This window comes from Lissotriton vulgaris, chromosome 6 (assembly GCF_964263255.1).
Source record: "Lissotriton vulgaris chromosome 6, aLisVul1.2, whole genome shotgun sequence".
Classification (NCBI taxonomy): Eukaryota; Metazoa; Chordata; class Amphibia; order Caudata; family Salamandridae; genus Lissotriton; species Lissotriton vulgaris.
Window position 1 is genome coordinate 301,628,055 of NC_141694.1, and position 22,610 is coordinate 301,650,664.

Sequence of the window (22,610 nt, forward strand, 5' to 3'; positions counted from 1 at the left end):
GTTTTCTCTTTTCCACTGAGCCTGATCCATCTGCACACACTCTGGTGCAGCGACGTCTAAGTCTTCCCTGTAGGCCACTGTACAACTCGGCTTCCACTTCTGTTCCAGCCAGGGATGGCTTTGGCATGGTAGCCCATATCCTATCAAAACTAGCCCAAAGGTAGTCTGTAGTATTACTCCGAGGCTGGAGGGGTTGGGCCAGGAACTCCCTCCTGACCTCCAAAATTGAACAGCCCTCGTTCACATGCGAATCAGTGTGCAAAGGCTCCAGACAAGTATGGTAATTAAACAAAACTTTACTCAATCAGTTCATATAACAGGTATTTGCAATGCAACCGGTCTCCAATTTACGCAAGACCTATTGGTTGGGAAAACGGGAGGGAGATCGTGGACAGCGGGAGGGAGGGCTGGGGGGTTAGAGGCACAGGCAACGCACAGGTGGGGGACAGGGAGCAGAGGAGGAGGCATGTAAAATGAGAGGGAGGGCTGGGAAGGGAAAAGAAACTCCACATTTACCTGGTCCGTCTCCTGCGGCCGGCTTTGGCTTAAGCCACTCCGTGGACCTCAGGCCTTGGACTTCCAGAGGAACCGCACCACTGCAATAAAGGAAAAAGTACACACCTGTGTAACAACCAAGTAAAGGGGCCAATAACCAGGGGAGGATACAAATGCTGACATGGCTGTACTAAGGCGGGACTAACAATCCTCATACTGAATCAGAAGACATCATTTATTAAAAACAAATACACAAGCCAATAAAAAATAACTGCGGGGGAGTGGGCGGATATTCTCTCCGTACTGAACTACCACAGCTCTTAGCAGAGCAGCACTTGGGCGCTGGCTCACGCTCGACCCAAAAGTGGCACACAAGGGATAGGCACAAGATATTTTACAATCGCACAGATTCTTTGAATTCTGAAATAACTGTTACATTTCACATCAATAATCCTTCCCCTTAAAGTATGCTAGGTAAGAAGAATTCTACATGATTTCAAATGTTCTCACCTATTACTACAAATTTAAAAGAATCAAACAATAAAGGCCTCATTTACTATTTTTCGACGCATGGCAGTGCAGCAAGCCTTCCTGCTCTGCTATTATGCGTCAAAATAAAAGGTCAGGAAATCTCAGTATCTACAAGTTACAGCGCATGCCAGTCCTTTTCCTCTGTGCCAGTGCACAAACAGCGGCTGTGTGCCAACACCGATACCCTTGCATTTGTTGCAAGGGTGCCTACATTGCGAGGATGATTGTTTTTGTGCAGGAAGGGATACCTTACCGCACAAAAATAATAATTGATGATATTGTCCTCTTTCTATTAGAAAGAGGGTAAAACAAGGAGAAATTAAAGTATTCCTCCAGGTTGCACCACTCCTACTCCTCCCCTGGGGAGTCATGAGATTCTGACTCATTCCCAGCTTTACAGAACGTTGTAAATCTGGGAATGTGATAGGTTCCATGGATGTTGCATGGGAACACCCACAGTAACACCCATGGAACGCCCCTTTCGTGAAGATTAATGCATAAAAGGGGCCACTATTTACAAGGCTATGAAAAGTCACACAGGGTGACTTTATGTGACCTTTTAAATATGGGAATGTCAATTGCCTGCTGGTGCGTCAAAAAAAAGTAATGCACTGGCTGCGCAATGAGGATTTGTAAATGAGGTACCAAGGGCCTAAATAAAAGTGAGGCAGAATAACATTAATTCATGCATTATTTTTACTCCATCTCATTACTACTGGTTAGATTGTTCTGCTGCACCCAGTTTTATAGATACGAAAGAAGGTGACCCATATTAATAAGACCATGGCTGCAGAGGCATAAGTTTCATTCTCCATTTTTTTAATGCTTCTGAGCAAACCTTTTTCCTTGCCTTCCCTTTTCCCCAACCCCATTCCTTACTCCCCACCCCATGCACCACCTTCCACCTACATATACCACCTATTCAGAGCAGCTGGTAAATGTATGCGGGAAACCCCATTTAATGGCGAATTTTGTGTGGTTTTATGACTGGAAAAATTGGTTCCAAACTGTAACTCCCTATTCCATGGGGCTGGACACGTAATTGTACAGCATGGGCTGCTTTTGCAGCACAGTGATGGTAAACTTGCCTATGAGGAGTCTGCGGCAGTACCTTGGCATTTGTAGGTAGGGCCTAAGTAGGTAACCCCAAGGGAAGCACAGATCTATTTGTCCTCCGACAAGGATATATGCACAGGTGAGGACTCAGTGATATAGGTTGCCTCATCTTGGCTCTTGGCGTTATTCTAATATATCTCTGGAAGAATCTGTTTTGAAAATGATATGCGATTCTAATGAGCATGATGGTTCTACCGAATCGTGTATAGACCACAAGGTAGAATTTGTCATCCTGTAGCCCATTACTGGGTACTAACAGCAATAATATTTCATTGCTGTGTGTTCCTATAATGCTTTTCATTTCTGTGTGTTGCTATTAATGCTTTAAATTGGCAATCAGGTAAACTAGAGCTGATGGAGCTGATTATGCTTAATTGGCTTCCCATGTATGTTACTTCAATTTGGTGCCAAATTTGGAACATTGCTGATTTTCAGTAAGACCATGGGCCTGATTTGGTGCATAGGTTACTCGGCCGCAAATGTAATGTAATCCTGTCCACCTTATTAAAAGTGGAACTGCAAAGAGTGCACTTGTAATACGGTGGACAGGATGTCTGTCACATTTGGAGTGTGATGGAATGTCTTATCTGCCAAACTTTAAATCAGGCCCTGTGTTCCAATGGCATTTGGAGGTGTACGCTCCCATTCTGTTTTCAAACAGTGGCGTCACTAGGGTTGGTGTCACCCGGTGCGGGTAACTCATGGTGTCACCCCCTCACAACTTACCGGATGGACCATCTCACCCTCTGCCTGCACCATGTCCCCTCTGCCTGCACCATCTCCCCTCCGCCTGCACCATCTCTCCCTCTGCCTGCACCATCTCTCCCTCTGCCTGCACCATCTCCCCTCCACCTGCACCATATCCTTCTCTGCCTGCACCATCTCTCCCTCTGTCTCCACCATCTCTCCCTCTGCCTGCGCCATCTCTCCTTCAGCCTACGCCATCTCTCCCTCTGCCTGCACCATCTCCCCCCTGCCTGCACCATCTCTCCCTCTGCCTGCACCATCTACCCTCTGCCTGCACCATCTCTCCCTCTGTCGGCACCATCTCCCCTCTGCCTGCACCATCTCTCCCTCTGTCTGCATCATCTCCCCTCCGCCTGCACCATCTCTCCCCTCTGCCTGCACCATCTCCCTTCTGCCTCCACCATCTCCCCTCTGCCTGCACCATCTCATCCTCTGCCTGCACCATCTCACCCTCTGCCTGCACCATCTCCCCTCTGTCTGCACCATTTCACCCTCTGCCTGAACCATCTGACCCGCGGCCTGCACCATCTCACCCTCGGCCTCCACCATCTCAACCTCTGCCTGCACTATCTCCCACTCTGCCTGCACCATCCCTCCCTCTGCCTGCACCATCTCACCCTCTGCCTGCACCATCCCTCCCCCTGCCTGCACCATCCCTCCCCCTGCCTGCACCATCTCACCCTCTGCCTGCACGATCCCTCCCCCTACCTGCACCATCCTACCATCTGCCAGCACCATCCCTCCCCCTGTCTGCACCATCTCACTGTCTGCCTGCACCATCCCTCCCTCTGCATGCACCATCTCACCCTCTGCCTGCACCATCTCCCTTCCGCCTGTACCATCTCACCCTCTGCCTGCACCATCCCTCCCTCTGCCTGCACCATCTCACCCTCTGCCTGCACCATCTCCCCTCCGCCTGCACCATCTCACCCTCTGCCTGCACCATCTCACCTTCTGCCTTCACCATCTCTCCCCTTCACCTGCACCATCTCCATCTCTGCTTGCACCGTCCTTCCCCCTCCGCCTGCACCTCCCCTCCCCCGCCTGAAGCTCTTTTAACCCTTTCCTAGTCGCCTTCTTCCTCCCCCCCATGTTTTCCCCCTCACAGTTCTTGGCTCTTCACAAAGTGACTGAAATAAACTCATTAAATGTGCTTTTGCATTTGTGCAGTGGCATTAAAACAATATGACACTGCTGCCTACGTTCTCACAGGCAGAACGGACAAGATTGCCCTTACAAGTTGCCAGTCTTGACTCATTGGCAGTGGAGTGAATGTTAAAAATGAATATCACTTTGCCTGACGCGCAAAATATTTTTGCACCCTCAACTTTCATATATTAACATTTTTTCGTCAACATGGCAGTTATTTTGGGGACTTTTTCTTGTACTTAAGATAATAAAGCAGACTTACAGAATGCGTCCTACATTAATCCTTAGCCAAAACACCGACATGAATAAAATGTATACCAGTGAGCGTTGGTTCTGCGCTCCGCTTTGCTTATAAAGTCAGGGTTCAGTGGGGTGTGGCACTTATGAAGCATTTATTTAGCAGACAGTGATTTTTTTGCCGAATAAAATCCATGCTCTGTTGCGCTATATTCAATTTTTCCAAACAAATATTTCTTACTCATTCTGCGCACGTTCCCTTGCACGCAGATAACATGCATTTGTAAGATGTCTAAAAGGTGTTGCATTTTTAATACGAGAGATGTATTCATGAGTATGGACGCATGATTTGTGCGTGCGACACTCAGCGGATACGTTTAAATATACACAAAAGACACAATCGCCCTCACCTTCGAGCAGAGCTGTGTTACCAGATGGTGTACACCCATGTGAGGGTGTCAGCCGGTGCGGTCCGCACCCCCCGCACCCCCCTAGTGACGCCACTGGTTTCAAATATTGATTACTGCTTAAAATTGCACAGCATATAGTGTTATCACAAGAGGATATTGTGGTAGTGCTGCAAGGGATGTAAAGAGACCTGTGGCTTGTTCAGCTGAAAAATGTAATGTGTCCTGGGAAATTAAGACAAACTATTAATGTATGTGGGCTGTTAGCACCAATTGTGCTAAGACAATGTGATCATGGCTGATGTTCAGAAAGGGAATGGGACCACCTCAGGAGTTCCTAATAAAAAAGGCAGCAGCTCCTTGTGTAAGGCCACTGATGAGCCTCTATCCCTCAATGGGAAACTAACATGATTGTCCCCACTCTCTAAAAATTCCGAGAGTGAGGCTCCGATAACTAGAAAACAGAATAAGAAAAAACTGAAAAAACACCTATACTCAACACTATTTCCTCAACCTCTCCATCATTGTGAAAGGCAGCACTCAAAATGATAAATATTACTCTACAGTTTCAAGCCACTTTGAAGGCTCCAGAAAATAACACGATTGAGGGGGAGATTAGTATTGCCATGTAGCCTCTATATGAAATTGGGTTAATGGTTGAGGGGGGATGACATCCTTCTTAAGCAGCAACCACTATCCTTGTTAGGTTGAAGTCACAAGCAAACTCCAAAGTAACTTGTGCTCATCACTCAGGTAGCTTGTCAGAGAGCAATGAGGCTTAACGTAGAGGCAATGTGGAAAGTATTTATGCAGCACTTCAAACAGTAATATGAAAACAGAACACAAGAAAAATCCCACACCAATTTGGAAAAATAGAGAAAAATGTAATAATTAAGTTAAGACTAAAACAATTAAATCAGTAGAATCAGAGCTAAGAAATCTTAAAGATTTCAGTGAAAATAGTGCCAGAAAATGCCAGGCGCAAACTGTCATGCCAGACTGGAACAAACTCACAATTTCAGGCCGGACACAACAGAGTGTGGGCTGGTTACAGGGACCCACTTTGGTCTGCTAATCACAGGGATGTCCCGTATAGATGATGCATCACGCAGTATAGGCGATGCAAGGTCTACATAAGGAAATGCATTGTCGTGCAGTTGTATGAGGAGATGTCAAGTCAAGTCAGAGACTCTTCTATAGCACACAAATCACCGCTAGGTCTCATGGCGCTTGCAGAGGCTCCAGCAGCCCGGGGGCCGATATTGATTTACATAATTATTGATATGTTTTCAGTGCTTTATGAAAATGCTGGTGGTCCACAATGGAAAGAAGATGGGATGGTAACTTGTTCCAGAGATGAGGAGCAAGAAAAGAAAATGAACGGCTACTATGTGATGTACGGACGCAAAGAGGCGTGAGCAGAGATTTTGAAGTAGATCTTAATGTTCTGTTAGGCTGATATTTTTTAAGTTTTTTCATTAGATAGCCAGGACTGGTACCATGTATATTTTTATGAGTGAGGCATAAGACAGAGGGAGATCTAGGTGAAAGATTTAAGATTAATCTGGCTGCGGTATTTTGCAAAACTTGCAATTTGGAGAAAAGATCTTAATTGAGGGAGGCCAATAGCGCATTTCCATAGTCCATACGGCTTACAATTAGGCCTTGGATCAATGGCTTTCTGGCTTCAATGGGTAGCCATTTAAAAATTGTACGCAGCTTCCTCAAAAGCCCGTAACAAAAAAGTATGAAAAATCACCAAGCACTGTACTCCTGCTTTGTAGATTTCAAGGTGGCCTTCGACCGTGTCAGCCGACAACTACTCTGGTCTAAACTAAAGCAGTATGGCCTGCCGGACACAATCCCAAACCCAATAATGGACCTATACACCAACACCTGGATGCAGGTAAAGATCGATAACGGGCACCGGCTAACATGCAAGATCAGTACTTATGACGGATTAAAACAAGGATGCGTCTTGGCCCCCCATCTTTTCAATCTATTCATGGCCGACCTGACAACAAGGCTAGATGGGATCAACGCCCACCCACCAAAGCTAAGAACACTACGACTAACACATCTCTCCTATGCCATACCCCCCCCCCACTTCTTCATACGGCAAGGAACAAAAGACCTCCGATTAAAAGCCCCTTGATGGGAGCCCATTGGGTATTGCAGCGCCGATCCAATGAGGAGCAGGTCCAAATGATGAAGCATGACACCTAGCTCGCTGGGTATATGTGGACCCTAGTTCGGACAGAGAGGGATCCCTCCTGATCCCTCCTCGTTTAACAGTGCCTCACTTCTATACCATATCCTTGGTATTGGTGGGTCAGAGTCTGTTTATCTTCTAGGCATCACCCTGTTGAGGAACAGCAAACTTTCATTGCATAGATTCATATAGGGCACCTTTGCTGGACCTCTGTAAAAAGCCCCCCGTCCCCCCCTTTGTTGAACAACCTCTGACGGAAACCCAGAGGGCAATCGCAGTGAACAAAACATATATAAAAATAATTGGTATAATGGTGCAGGAACTGTGGTATACCTGTAGGACTCAGCGCAGCCCCCCATGAAGTAACACAGCACTCCAATAGAAGCCACTAAAGGCCATGTTCAGGAAGAGGGATGGCCTCCCATAATATTTTGGTTGCTCGGTGTGACTGAAGGCCAGACCATGTGGCCAAGCCCTGCTGAACACAGCCAAAGGGAGAGTTGGCAGAATATGATTTTTTTTTAAACTGAAATTCTCTAAGAAAATACAAAAATTAAACTGATGTTATAGTTATATATGGTCTAAGATCTTACCTTACAAAGAAAGCAAGATCTTAGCTTACGTTAAAAAAACTTAGAAATTCAGTAAAAATCGAAGGGTAAATTGACTGTATAGTTAACTCTTGTAACTAACATTTATGAACTAAAAAAATCACTGAAATTCACCAAATATAGGGCCATATGTAGGTAGCCCAATACTGGTTGGTAACGGCCGAAGTTACCGAATTTTGGCCGTTACCGACCAGTATTTAGGGTTTGAGATGTAGGAGGCAGGTTTAAGGATTCGGTAATTACCGATTCCTTAAGGAATCAGTAAAGTACGGATTCCTTATTTTAAGGAATCGGTAATTACCGAATCCAAAAAGCTATGTAGGAGGCACTCAAGTGAGTGCCTTCTTGCATTCAGGATTCGTTATTTACCACCAACTACAAGTTGGTGGTACATATAGAAAACCTTTAAAAAAGCAATTGTGTGCTTTTTTAAAAGTGCCTATGGGCTCATTCCTATGGGCTTCCAGGCCCATAGGAATGAATGGGAATTAACAAATCGGTAAATATTGATTCTTAAAAACCGAATGGTACCGATTCGATAATATTTACTAAATTGATTCCTACATACCATTTACAGATTCTGAAATACAGAATCGGTAAAATTTGGTATTTTAGAATTGGTAAATGTAGATTACCTACATATGGCCCACAGTTTACTGAGCTAACTATAACTTGTGCCCCTAGGAGCACTGCTTATCACATCATTCATGAAATCACTCATAACATGTTAAATGATAATATTGATGACTTCACTGAATCTTCCAGTCATTGTTACAGTGTCCTGTATGGTATGTGGACTTGAAGTAATTCAACATGATCTATCTGTGGCCAGTTTTCTATTCTCCAGAATTGGATTGCATTCTTGAATACTTCACCTGACCCATAATTTGAAAAAAAAGCTTTAAAGGTATTCCTTTGCCACTGAAAAGACACATTTTGCCATGCTCTGTAGACAATACTCCATAATTTGGTCAAATATACTATACACATTTGTGAGATGGGTACAATGGCATGCAAACTTCCAGCCATGTCAGTGCAAGATAAACCCTCTCTCAGTGGGGCACTGCTACATTCTAGATTTTTCAACAATCTGTTAAGCCACAAAACTTCAGAGAAGTACTAGACATAGACATTCACACCTTATAAATGTCCTCAGCACATAGAATTAGTCTGCAGCATAGGATTAGTCTGCAGCACTATATTAAAACAATTTAAAATGGGACATGCCCAGATATCCACTAATGGATAATATACTGTCAACAAGAATCTTGGCCTTTCTCAGACATTATTTGGAGCAGGCTTTGACTTCAAGCCACAGCCTACATTGAAACATATTTCTGCATCAAACATTATGTGCCCCAGCCTTTTTCTTGATTAACATGAAGTTACTTGCATCTCAAACTTCAGTGATTTGTAAATGGTGCCCCATTTATCTTTCACCTTGCGCAACAACACTTGTCTGCCGGAATACATCATTTCCATATTATGCACCCACATGTAACAATGCTCTATATATCACTCTGGTGTTAGCAGTGATGTTATCAATTATGTAATTGGTGTCTTTTGAGATGTCATCAATGATCCAACTTAACATGTCATGAGTGAAATAATATGTGAGGTGAAAAGGAGTGCATTAACTCTGTAAACTATTACTGGTGAATATCAGTGTTATACATTATATTTATAATAATGGAATATGTTTTACAAAAATAAAGCAATCTTTCAAGAATAAAAACTGAATAATTATTGAATCTGAAATAATATGGAACCATAATAGAAATCAAAAGTACAATTGCAATATGAATTCATAAAAAACAAGGACAAGGTAGTCTCAGTATAAACTTTATTTGATTTGAGCATTAAATCATAAAAACATATAAATAACAAGTCATTCATAAAATATCTCCTAAGTATACATTTCATTAAATCAGGCTGTTTGAGGGGTACCACAAATATGAATTAATCACATAGACAAGACATTGCAAGGGAATAAGAAGGAGACCTCAAAATGTAATCCCCCTTGTTATTCTTAGCTTTAAAGCAGCTCTTAAAAAATTAGCCACACGGAAAAGAGTAAAAACGTCAGTTGATAATTTTAAAAACAACAAGGCAACTCAAGCCTGTCTAAATCTAGCTCTCCTTAGTAGACCCTTTAAAATCTTTTTTCTGGGGTAGGTGTAATATGGGCAGAGAAGGACTAAGTGAATGGTGTCCTGAGGAGACCTGTTGTCGCAGCCACAGGGCCCTCTCTCTTCTGCATTTATTATGAAACCTGCTGGTACTGCCAATCAGTGAAGAATACAAATTAATATAAAACAAGTAATTAAAAATCTATTATGTGCACTCATCAATAATGTTAGATATGGCTCAATGCCCTACGTTGTTCTCACTAGAATATGATCTCTCACTGTATGCTTAAAGAGTTCAGAGGCCTCACTTTGCGCAAAGGCAAACTTAAAGGGCAAAGCTTTGATCTCACCCTTGTCCTTAAATCTTATTGATTCTGGAATGGCAAACAGGTCTGCGCACCCTAGTTTGGTAAAGGAATCCTTAACATATTTTATCCAGGGGATTTTTAGGGCATGATCTAGGGATAAACTATCCTGGATTACCAGCCTTGTCAGTCCAGATCTTAAGCCAACATAAGAGGAGCTTAACTGCCACCAGATCAGAGATATGTTTGACCCCCAGTTTTTCATGGACAGTAAATCCCGGGGTACTATGGGGAACCTTCAGTAAACACCCCAAGTATTTATTCTCTTCTCTTTGCAAATTGTTAGTCGTGACAAAACCCCACACCTCGCTTCCATATAACACCTTGGCACAACACTGAGTTGTATATCTTTAAAATCATATCCGGGGTCCAGCACCCTAGCATGTGTGCAAAATTTGTAAAAGAACCTGTAGACCTTTTATGGGTACTTTTCCTCTTATAAATGTTTAAAGTTCAGGTGGCCATCAACGATCATGACCAGGTATGCAAAGGCTGAGACCTTGCCTAGGGTGTAAGAGCCTATATCGTAATTGTAGGAGTTTCTTGTCTTCTTCCCCATCTCCATGGCATATGATTTTGTAAGATTAGGGGACATATCCAGGTTTTCCATAAACTTTACAAAGCCATTCATTAAAAGCTGCAGACCATAAGAAGTGTGGGCAAGGAGCACCGCGTCATCTGCATAAAGCAGAACCGGGACCGCTCTTGCCCCTATTCTCGGCAAATCTGTCTTGATGTCACGCAGTGTTAACCCTAGGTGTAGTTCGCGTAGTAGCGCTACGTGTAGCCACGCGAAGTGCACTTTACACTACACAAACTACGTAGTGCACTGTGCAAAATGCTGTTCGCACTGATTGCACAGTGTTGGATGCTTGTCCACACTGTGCAATCAGTGCAAACCCCATCTTGCACAGTGCAAGCGATCGTACTCTGCCGCTCCAGTGGATTTCTACTCGAGTGGCAGCCTACTCAACGTGGACTGGTAGTTTCTCATCGCGAGCGGTCGCGAGCATACTCGACCACTCGCAATGAGAAACATGACCTGCTTGCATTCAGAATCTCACCGGGAGGTTTATTTTCCACGCTTGCGATTGACAACTTGAAGTTGCTGATTGTGAACGAGGAAAAAGTCTTGCTCGGATGTCATTCTGCTCGCTCCCGGTAGCCAACTTGACGTTGAGGACCATGAGCAAGCAAAAAATGACTGCTAAGCATGTTTGCACTTTGCTATATGCAATTCGCGTAGTGCGAAGTAGCTCAAACTACGCGAGCGTAGCGTAGTTCTTTGACCAGGGTTACGCAGTGTGGCTTCTAAACTGTTAATATATAAAGTGAATTAAAACGGTGCTAGTATGCATCCTTATCTGACCCCACTTGAGCACTTGAAATAATCGGTTACCTTCCTCTCCTGCGTATATATTGCAGCTGCTGTAGTATTGTGATGAAGTGCTTGGAGGATTTTTATTAGTGTCGGATCCACCCCTACGTTCACCCAGTATTGCCCACAATTTACTGTGGTTCATGTGGTCAAATGCCGCAGTGAGAGCCATGAAGGCTAAATATAATACCCCAGGCTTCGCTATTGTGTATTTTGAAGTGATGAGATACAGGTTGAGGCATTGATCTACAGTGGATTTCCCCGGTCGAAACCCATATTGAACATCCGGGATAATTTGTGTGGCCTCTTCTCATTCCATCAGCCTGTTTAGGGTCACCTGACCCAAGACCTTCGCTGAGACGTCTATCAAGGAAATGGGTCAGTAGCAGTGTAGGCTATCCCTATCACCTTTCTTAGAAATAGGCACAATGATTGCAGAAGACAAAGAGGCTGGCTTAGCTGAGTCTATTGCTGCGCTTAGTTCCCTAGTTAGTAGGGGAGCCCAGACCTCTGTGTTACAACAAAAGAGGTCTAGTGGGATCCCGCCTAGCCCCTGGTTTTGTTCCTTGTCAAGGCCTTGATTCCTGCGCTTACTTCATCCAAGGAGAAGATAACAGGATTAATACTTAATAGTGTGTTTGGGGTCTGCGAGTCACCCTGGCTAAGATGATAGTTATACAAACCCTGGAAATGCTACTCCCATTATTCTTGCAGGATGTTATTGCTTAATCCCTGTTTGATAAGGTAGTCATTTCCATGAGAACATAATCTATGGAAAGGGGCGACCACTCGGTCCCCCCGAACGTATGGTTGGGTGCCCCGATCCCCCCGGGAAACCATTTTGGGCGGGAGGCGTGGCTCGGCTGGTATGCCCGAAGTGGTGTAGCCGGGGCGCGCCCTCCCCGCCCAGGAGGGGTTGTCCTAGACACCCACACGGAAGACCACGCCCGAGTAGGCGTACTGGAGGAGGGTCCCCGCCCTCCCGCAGATGGATAAATAGAGCGGGAATCCGAAGAAGCGTCCTCTTGTTCCTGTGCTCTGAAGGCTGCACCAACTCGTTGCTCGTGAGCCCTCGACGGAACAAGCGGCAATTTTGCGAACTTGTAATCTTGTTGTTTCTCTTTCAGTTATTTGGAGTACGAAAGATCCGGGACCTCGTTGATCAACTAGCGCAGAGTGCACGTAGCTATGGTCGGCAAGAAAGCAGGAAAGAGCTCCGAGTTGGAGAAGGTACTGCGCACCTTGTCGAATCGAATGGCGATCATGGACCGAAAACTCAATAAAGTTGACTCGATCGGTCAAGGTTTGGCCGATGTTAAAAAACAGTTAGCGGCCCAGAACAGCTCAGGCCGTCCTAAGAAGGTAATAGGCCCGGCCTTGCCGGGAGTCGTCCCTGAGGGTAGGGGAAAGCGTGTTAAGAGGAGGGCGGTTTCTGGGGAAGATCCGGTTCCTGAGGTACCCCCAATCGCCCCCATCACACCGGCAGACAGCCCGGTACCACACCCAGATATAGGTTTACCAATCCCCGTTGTAATTACTCCTGTTAATGATGAGGAGATGCCCCCGGAACTAGCCATCCAGTTAGCGGCAGTGTTGCCATGGCTCAAGAAGAAAGCGGGGGGGCAGTGGCCGCGGGGGACCCGGCCGAGGAGGCTGGACTAATAATCGAGCAGTTACGGCAGTCGAGAGAGGCCGCAACGGCGAATGTTCCTCTTGTTCCCCCACAGGTGGCGCCGGGAGGACCTGCGGTTAGCCGGGGAAAGGTGGCAGACACGACGGTCGAACCTGGTAAGCACACATTGCCAATGGCAGGGGAGGGTTCGTTACCTTCAAGGCGCGAAAGGGTGGCCCAGCACATCCCTGCGGCCACAAAGGAACTGATATGGGGGGAGAAATATGTGAATATGTTTTCATTGTTGACTGACCATCGCGAGATGGAATATGCGAAATCCCAGAGAGATTTATGGCACCCCAGTGTATGGCGGGCCAAGATGGCGGAATTTAGGGTCGATGAGACGGTAGCGAATTGGGTAAAGGCCTTTTCGATATTTACGGCACTCATGGGGGAACGAAAGCCTGAAGTTATGACTGAGTTGACCTGTTATCAGAATAGGATTATGGATTTTTATACCATGTATGAGGGGGACGAGTGGAAAGGTTACAATATGAAATTTCGAAAAAAGCGAAAGAGTTTGATGCAACTTTGACCTGGGATTGCCTCGACTCGGTGTCATGGCACAATCAGCTCTTGCCTGGGGCGGCAGGTACGTCCTCGCCGGGCGGGAGCGGGTCGGGGTCAGCTCGCCAAAAGCCTGCGGTGCCCTTTCGAGCGGGCGCCGGTGGGGAATATCAGCCCAAGACCGGCGGGAATGGCGCCAAGCGGGGGGTTTGTTGGGGCTTCAATAGAGGCAACTGTAGCAGGCCCCAGGGAACATGTAGGTTCAGGCATGCGTGTGCGGGCTGTGGGAACTCCTCACACCCGGAGAGTAGCTGTAGATATAAAAACAGCGGAACGGGAGGAAAAGGGGGGTCTAAGCAAGAGTGAGGTGATGTTTTGTAACGGATTGCCTACACCTGTCGATATCATGGCTCTGACTCCTTGGTTGAACAATTACCCTGATCATGTAGCCGCCGGGGTGTTGAGGAAGGGATTCCTATATGGCTTCAACATCCCGGCGGGGGATTTTCGGGGGGACTCCTTTTGTAAGAATCAGTTATCTGTACAACATAACCCAAGCGTAGCTGCAAGAAAAATTTCCTAAGAAGTCAGCTTGGGGCGGGTGGCGGGACCTTTTCACCGCCCGCCGGTGGCAGATTTTGTGTGTTCCCCGTTAGGGGTGGTCACGAAGAAAGACCCAGGGGACTTTAGACTCATTCACAACTTGTCTGCCCCAAGGGGTTCTTCGGTGAACGAAGCCATTGACCCAGATATTTGTTCGGTGCGGTACGCATCGTTCGATGATGCCGTGGCCATGTTAAATCACCTGGGCCCCGGAGCGCTGATGGCGAAATCAGACATCGAATCGGCATTCCGGTTGCTCCCGGTACACCCGCGAGATCAGCGCTTGCTAGGTTTTGCATTCCAGGGGAGTTATTACATGGATAAATGCATGCCTATGGGTTGCTCCATTTCTTGTGCCTATTTTGAAATGTTCAGCTGTTTTTTAGAGTGGGCATTCACCGAGGCCACAGGGCATAGGCATGTTATGCACTACCTGGATGATTTCCTGTTTCTGGGAGCAGCCGGCGATACGACATGTGCTCAGGCGCTGCTGGACTTCTGCATTCTCATGCGGGAGTTCGGAGTCCCATTGGCACCAGGTAAGACGGTGGGACCATCTACTACACTGGAGTTTCTGGGAATTGAGCTCGATTCTGTGGAGGGATGTTTCCGTTTACTGATTGAAAAGGTGGCCAAGTTTAGGGCTTCCTTGACACAATGCCTGGGCAAGGAGAAAGTGACCCTGCATCAGTTACAGCAAACAGTGGGTCAGCTTAACTTTGCCTTAAGGGTGATACCAATGGCCCGCCCCTTCTCACGCTCTATTGCACAAGCTATGGTTGGTCTCAAGGAAGGACACCACCGTACGAGACTGTCGGCAGAGGTTCGCCAGGATATGCGCGTTTGGTTGGCATTTCTGGCTGACTTCAACGGTCGAGTTGTGTGGAACACGCCACCAGCATCTTCGGATGAACTAGGTTTGTGGACTGACTCAGCTGGGAGCGTGGGATTCGACGCCATCTTTGGTAACCGATGGTCGGCGCAAGTATGGCCGACGTGGTGGCACTCCAGCGGTCTGACAGGTAACATTGGGTTCTTGGAGCTATTCCCCATTTGGGTTGCACTGATGGCATGGCCAGACGACTTCAGGGACCGCTCTGTGGTGTTTTGGTCTGATAATATGACTGTGGTTGAGTGCATTAACCAGCAGGCAGCCCGCTGCAAGTGGATCTTGAGATTATTGAAAGAAATTGTATTACGTTGCATGAGATTGAATGTACAGTTCAGGGCAAAGCATGTGCCAGGCGTACTGAATTATGCAGCTGATGCACTCTCTCGTTCACACATGCAGGCTTTCAGGGCTATCTCACAGCGGACCTAGTGGCGGCACCGTTCCCCGAAGCACTATGGCTAATCGGTGCCCCGGATTACAAGACCTCGTGGCAGCCAGTTCAGCTCCCAGGACAAGGAAGGCATACGAAGGAGCGTTTCGTTCCTATTGCACATTTTTGGGTCCATCAGGGAAACAGAGCTGGGGTCAGGAGGAATCCTTCCTGGGGTTCCTGGTTGCGCTGCACAGAGAAGGCCGATCAGCGGCAACGGCCAATAGACATAGGGCGGCCATTTCATTCATGGCACAGGTGCATGGCATAAGAGATCCGACGGATTCCTTTTTGGTTAGGAAGGCACTCCGTGGCTGGCAGCGCCTCGAGGGTCGCAAGCAGGATACGAGGCGCCCGATTGGTTTAGACAGATTGTCTCTACTTTTAGCAAAGCTAGATGAGACGTGCTCCTCCCTTTTCGAAGCAGTTCTGTTCCGGGCAGCTTTCGCGTTGGCATTCCATGGGGCTATGCGGGTGAGCGAACTCGTCGCAAGGAACAAGAAGGATATAGAGGGAGGCCTGGGCAGGGATCACGTCCAAATATGGGGTGATTCTATGGTAATCTCTATAGCCAGGTCCAAGACTGACCAGGGAGCTATGGGGGATAGTGTTATTGTGCAGCGCGCACAAGGGTCCCCCACGTGTCCGATAAAGTGTGTAGAGGAATACTTGGCACTAAGGACGGTTACCTGGGGGGGAGTTTGCTTAGGCACAAGGATGGCACCCCACTGACGAGATTTCAATTTCAGAGGGTGCTGGCACTGTCAATCACTGCCGCAGGCATGGACCCGTGCGATTTTGGGACCCACTCATTTAGGATAGGGGCTGCTACTGAGGCTACAGCCCGGGGTCGGAGTGCAGAGGAAGTAAAGCAGCTAGGCCGTTGGTCCTCGAATTGCTTCAAAAGGTATGTGCGATTGCACATGTTGTAAAGATCAATTGACATGCACTCATGCTTCTTGTCTTTTGTTTACATTACAGTTTTGCAAGCCTGTCACGCGGGACGGAATTGGAAGTCGACCCAGCACCAGGAGACCAGCGGACGAGGATCACCGACTGGAGAGAGAGTGGTATGGGTCGTGGGCCACTCATATGTGAGGCGTGCCGGGGACGTATTCAAGGCAGGTGACGCGACTCACGCATCTGGGGAATACGGGTACAGAGTGACCTTCCATGGGAAGGGCGGGCTCTGTTTTGACCAATTTCAATCGTTTTTTGAGGGTCTTTTAGGGCGGCAAAGGTCACCGCCATCTGTAGTCATAGTACACCTGGGGGGCAATGACTTGGTGACACTGGGAAGACGAGTGTTATTAGAACACATCCTGTCGGCAGTTAGCTGGTTGGCTAAAAAAGTCCCGGGGTGCACGATTGCCTGGTCCCACATGATCCCCAGGAAGAGTTGGCGGGGGGCATTTCAGTGTCAGCATTGAACCACTCTGTGAAAAGGGTTAACAATAAAGTTGGGAAATTGTTTCGCTCCGCGCAGTTGCATATCATTCCTCACGGGTGTATTCGGGGAGATCACATGTATCTGAATGATGGGGTTCACTTGTCCAGGGAGGGAAATGATTTACTCATAGGAGACTTCATAGCATGGTTAAGGGGTTTGAGGAAGCATGACCTTTAGGAGGAGTGGGGGGGCCGGATAGTCGGTCAACTATCCGGCCTGTGGTGGTAAGGTCATGATCGGTGAGCAGTAATTTCAAGGTCCCTAGAGGGGGGCGCCACCCAGAATGGATGGGAGCGCCCAGGGGGAGGCGGCCATTGGCCCCTTCCACGGGGAGGCGGCACCCACTAAGGATGGGTCGCCTAGGGGGAGACGACCATAGGCCCCTCCCAGGGGGGAGGCGGCTAGATGCCCCTCCTACGAATTTCCCGGGGGCCGGATATCCGCGACGGCGGATAGAGAGTGTGGGGATGGGGGTAGTCCACGCTGTCCTTCCTACAGATACCTCACACGGGAACTCGGATGACCTTTAAAATGGCGTCGAGTGAAAAGGGGGCCCCCACGACAAGGGAAGTTACAGTTGGCAATGAGGGTAAAGTCCTCTGCGCATGCGCCACTCACACCGTGAGGGCGGGATTTTGGTAGTAGGGATCTGACACCGGTTAAGACCTTGCCGTTGGCCCTTAATGCTAGGATGTACAATTTTAGTTTAGAATGTATGCATTTACAGGATGCTAGACTCGGCTAGGAAACCTTTGTATTAGATATCTGTTAAGGTTAGCCAAAGAAGATGTCTTCATCGAAATGTAATAAATGTAAAATTGTACATAATTCATGAAACTTTTATTTAATGTTTTAAATGTTGTTTCATATTTTAATAAATAAGGCCGGGGGGGTAACTCCCCCCCGCCTTCCAAAAGCTCAAACCTGTGTCTGTCTACTCCCATTGGGAATTGGTGTTGGGAGGGGTGGAGGGCATCCCGGCCATATGGAAAGGGGCGACCACTCGGTCCCCCCGAACGTATGGTTGGGTGCCCCGATCCCCCCAGGAAACCATTTTGGGCAGGAGGCGTGGCTCAGCTGGTATGCCCGAAGTGGCTTAGCCAGGCCGCGCTCTTTCCCGCCCAGGAGGGGTTGTCCTAGACACCCGCACGGAAGACCACGCCCCAGTAGGCGTACCGGAGGAGGGTCCCCGCCCTCCCGCAGATGGATAAATAGAGCGGGAATCCGAAGAAGCGTCCTCTTGTTCCTGTGCTCTGAAGGCTGCACCAACTCGTTGCTCGTGAGCCCTCGACGGAACAAGCGGCAATTTTGACCCACCCACCAGCCCCTTATGGCAAAGTTTGTGTAAATAAAGTTTGATTACATAGAAATGTATAGGCCTTTTTTCCTTTGTAGAGAAGTAAAGGAATGTTTCACATAATGATGTGGCTTCTGTTTCTAGGATAATGTTTCCCTTTGTAGGAAAATGAAGTTGATGACTTATCAAGGCTAGGTCAGAATTTTTTTCCTTAGTAGGTAAAACAACTGTCGTATTTATTTTTTGGTCGGGCGGTAAGGTCATGATCGGTGAGCAGTAATTTCAAGGTCCCTAGAGGGGGGCGCCACCCAGAATGGATGGGAGCGCCCGGGGGGAGGCGGCCATTGGCCCCTTCCACGGGGAGGCGGCACCCACTAAGGATGGGTCGCCTAGGGGGAGACGGCCATAGGCCCCTCCCAGAGGGGAGGCGGTTAGATGCCCCTCCCACGAATTTCCCGGGGGCCGGATATCCGTGACGGCGGATAGAGAGTGTAGGGATGGGGGGGGAGTCCACGCTGTCCTTCCTACAGACACCTCACACGGGAACTCGGACGACCTTTAAAATGGCGTCGAGTGAAAAGGGGGCCCCCACGACAAGGGAAGTTACAGTTGGCAATGAGGGTAAAGTCCTCTGCGCATGCGCCACTCACACCGTGAGGGCGGGATTTTGGTAGTAGGGATCTGACACCGGTTAAGACCTTGCCGTTGGCCCTTAATGCTAGGATGTACAATTTTAATTTAGAATGTATGCATTTACAGGATGCTAGACTCGGCTAGGAAACCTTTGTATTAGACATCTGTTAAGGTTGGCCAAAGAACATGTCTTCATCGAAATGTAATAAATGTAAAATTGTACATAATTTAAGAAACTTTTATTTAATGTTTTAAATTTTGTTTCATATTTTAATAAATACGGCCAGGGGGGGTAACTCCCCCCCGCCTTCCAAAAGCTCAAACCTGTGTCTGTCTACTCCCATTGGGAATTGGTGTTGGGAGGGGGTGGCGGGCATCCCGGCCATATGCACAGTGGTATCCAGAGCCAAAACAATAAGTTACTGATTAATAATAATGCAGTCAGTGGTTTATCACTTGAGATCTAAAAATACTTACTTTTTCTAATTAGAAGTGTAGTTGGAATTGTAGGACCAGATGTACGATGTAAAATTGCATGCGCAAACGTGTTTGCGAACCATTTGCGCATGCAATTTTAGTCTGGGCCAAGTACTTACACTATTTAGCGAGTCGGAAATAATTTGCAACTTGCAAAATAGTGTATTGCTACTCGCTATTAGGAAGGGAACAGTGTTCCCTTCCTAATAGTGACCGCAGAGCCATGGATGAATGTTTTGCGACCGCAATTGCGGTCGCAAAACACTCACAAAAAGCTCACAAATTACCACACTCTTCAAGAGGGTGGTGATACAGTCGCAAATGAAATCCCATACCCTTTTTCTGACTGGCTCCAAAATTATTTTTTAAGGGCCTGGGACCACTGCCTGCACCGTTAAAATGAAACAAAAATGTTTCTTTTTTTTTTTTAATGCATCCCGTTTTCCTTTAAGAAAAACGGGCTGCATTAAAAAAATAGCTGCTTTATTTAAAATCAGTCCCAGACACGTTGGTCTGCTGAGCCCAGCAGGCCACCATCACTGAGAGAACCTGTCATTCCCAATGGGCTCGCAAATTGTGAGAGGATCACTAATATTCATGAACCTCGCAATTTGCGACCCCTTTGGGAATAGCAAACAGTGTTAAACAAACTGTTGTACATAGCGCCTCTCAAATTGCGAGTCGCAAAAGACTTGCAATTTGTGAGTCGCTATTTTGTGTGTCTTACATCTGGCAAGTAGGACCTTGCGTTCTTTTTTGAAGGTTTTGTAGAAGGAATTGGTTCTGATGTAGAGTTCCAGACTCTTGGGACATTTCCTGAAAATAAATGTGTTAAGGTCTTTGATTTATTGAAGGCTGGTGTTTCTAAGACGAGACAGTCCGATCTTTCGCATGTTCCACCTTTTTATCAACTAGATAAATTGGATAGCTGTCATGCCTAATTTTATGGACAATGCATACCAGTTTGAATTTGCTTCTTGCTTTTATGAGATGCCAGTACAAGGTGCACAGTACAGGAGTTATATGGCCAAATGTTCTGGTTTTTGTAATCAAACACACAGCTGCATTCAAGACTGCTTTCAAGGGTACAAGATGTGTTTTAGGGATGCCTGTCAAAGGGTATTCCTACAGTCCAGCCTGGAGAGCACGAGAGTTTAGACAAGCCTTCTGAAGTCATCTGCTGGTAATGGGAAATTAATTCCTGGGATGAGACTAATTTGAGGCCATCGTCCTTTCTCTTTCATGTTGGACTGCAGATTAAGCGTTTTTCAAGAAATAAACCTAGCAAGTTTGGGCATTCAGCGATGGAGGAGTTGCACTTCTGTAAATTGGTTGTTTCTTACCAGAATTGAGCCAGATAGCTTGGGGAAGCAATTATAAGGAGCCCAGTATTCAAAGGACTACATTTGAGGTGGTGCTGAGATATCCATGATTGAAGAATCTCACAAAGTTTAGAAAGTGTAGCAATGTCTTGTGAGGCGACTTTCATTTAAAGTTGGGTGGGGTGTCAACAGCATTTAGATGGAACGAAATGTATGAGCGACTGAATAATGAGCAGAGTGGTGCCATCTAAATGTTGGAGAGCATCAAAGACTGAATGGATCCTTGTGGTACAACTTGTTGAAGGAGAGAGTGAAATGAGATGAAGCTTGCAAGTTTTCTTAGTAGAGAGATACAATTAAAACATCACCAAAAAGAGTGCTCAAGACACTTCCCATCAGATGTTCCTTGATTTTTAGTAGTCATTGATTTTTTTGCCAAACACAGCTTATGGATTGAGGAGAAGTAGTACGCATGACTCTCCTTTGTCAAAGGGGTACTGTTACTACAGCTGGATTTGAATCCCAATTGTAGATTATCAACAATTATCAAGAATACAGTTCTTAAAGACATATTCAGTTTTTTTGTGGCACAACTCTTCAATACTTGGTCAAGCAAGAAAACTGTGGAAGCAATTTCGAAGTTGTTCAAATTGTTGGCATATGCTCTGTGATTTTTGAGAAATTGAGTGACAACCAATTTTATAGATGTTACGGACATTATTCAGACAGACTTTGTGCAGAATGCAGCATACAAAGAAAGAGGTAGGAATGAGGAGAAATACACATATTTCTCCTTGTTACACCTCATTGGGGAAGACGTAGCATTTTGAAGTATTTCCAAGTTCACTAGCTAAGTAAATCTGGAAATATTGCAAAAACCATGGGTGGATGGGTGGATGCATGGATATCTTGCGATACGCCAAAAACCATGGGTGGATGCATGGGTTGATGCATGGAAATGCCAATGCTCCACCCCTGGAATGCCTTCCCAATGCATAGCTGCCTTGTGGTACTTTGTATTTACTAAACCACTCAAACCACACAAAATGGCTTTGGGAGGCTTAGTAAATGCCAAAAAGGAAACCTTAGTAAATCTGCCCCCTGAATGTGCAGTGTTACATCTGTGCTGCATTATACAATACCTCCATTTGACTTTCTTATTTTTAAATATACATGCATACATAAAGACCTCCTTCTTTTATTGAATATATGTGTATGAGTGTGTGTTGTGTGTGTGTGTGTGTTGTGTTTGTTAGTTCTTTTTATGGAATAGTGCATTTTTCATGAAACCCATAATAAATGTGCAATTCAGGCAAGCAACAATTCCTGTATAAAAATTACATTTGCAATGTATCTGTTACAGAGTGTGACAAGTTTAAGATTTCTCACTCCAAAGTGGAGAAAGTTTGCAAACCTTACATACACTGAACAGTTTGCAATATTTAGCAAATTCCCCAGGGGGGAAATATTTAATTAAAATAGTTCTTCAGAAAGGTTTTGTTGTTAAAAACCTTCACATACCTGTCTAAATCTTACCTTAAACATGAGTGGTAGGTCAGGCGTTTAAAAGGGTGATCCCATTAGAGTTAATGTGGTGTGAATACTTTTTTGACAGTGATATGGATTTGAAATATGGGTGGCTCCATTAAAGTCAATGGAGGTATGTTCTTTGTAAAGGTGGGTGACTAGAAGTAAATCTGGGTAACACCTACCACATGCTTTTATGAGGAAGTTTATTCCGCTGATAGTTTTGTTTGCGGAGACTTTCCACTGCAAATCAAAAAGGACCTTTTCTCACACTATTTTTTATATTTAAATTCACAAACTTCCTGGAGCGTATATCAAAATAAACTTTTAGAAAACCTGCTTGCAAAACAGTAAACCCCTAGTAATAAGCACTAGTTAGGGAGGTTGGGTGCGTGACGCTCACATTTTTTCTGGAGATTTCTC